This window comes from Octopus bimaculoides, chromosome 5 (genome assembly GCF_001194135.2).
Source record: "Octopus bimaculoides isolate UCB-OBI-ISO-001 chromosome 5, ASM119413v2, whole genome shotgun sequence".
Lineage (NCBI taxonomy): Eukaryota > Metazoa > Mollusca > Cephalopoda > Octopoda > Octopodidae > Octopus > Octopus bimaculoides.
Genome location: NC_068985.1, coordinates 40,865,099 through 40,866,044, shown reverse-complemented (window position 1 = coordinate 40,866,044; position 946 = coordinate 40,865,099).

Below are 946 nucleotides of genomic sequence, written 5' to 3'. Positions count from 1 at the left end.
GTACATCAGTTTATGTTTATTTTTTGACTGTATAGAAGCATACAAGAAATAGAGAATGAAAGAAATCAGCGAGAAAAACGGAATGGGAGAAATAACAGGATGCGTGTATGTGGGTGTGTGCCTGTGTGTCGATTGGATAATGCGAGAGTGTGTTGAGGAGATGCGCGAAGGAGGAAGAGAAAGAGAGAGAATGAGAACAAGAACAGAAGGAAGATAGAAAGATAAACATAAATAAAAAAAAGGAGGAATAAAAAGTAGGAAAGGGATATTAGCAAGACAAGAGAAGACGGATACAATAGAAAGACAGGAGAGAAAAAAAGAATATACACAAACGCACACATTATGTACATATATATATACACACACAATGAGCGTGGATTGTGCAAAAGAAAGAGTAACGGAGGGGGAGTTGAAAGTAGAGACATAGATAGACAGAGAGAGAGAGAGAAAAAGAAAGAGTGTGCATGCGCGCGTGCGTATGAGTGTGAGTGTGTGTGTGAGTGTGTGTGTGTGTAATGGTAGGAAACTGAGAGAAAAGGTAATAACAAGGTAGAAAAGAGAGGTAAGATTGTGATATCAAGGTACAAAAAGAAACTGATAAACATGGTAGAAAAAAGGGGAAACATGTATGTGTGTGTGTGTGTGTGTGTCTGTCTGTCTGTGAGTGTGTACGTGCGTGGGTGTGTGTAGTGTTTGTGGAAACAAGGTAGAAAAAGCTGTGAGCGAGTGTCTGTGTGTGAGAAAGGAAAGACAGTGATGACCAGGTACAAAAATGAAAGAGAACGTGTGTGTATGTATTTCAGTGTTGTGAGTTATAGGTTTATGAACATGAAGAGAAAGAGAGAGAGAAGAAACTAATGAATGATAAAAAATAAAAAAAAATAAGAGAGAAAAAGAGTAAGCGTGTCTGTGTGTTATAAAGTATATCTGTATGAGATGGGGGGGG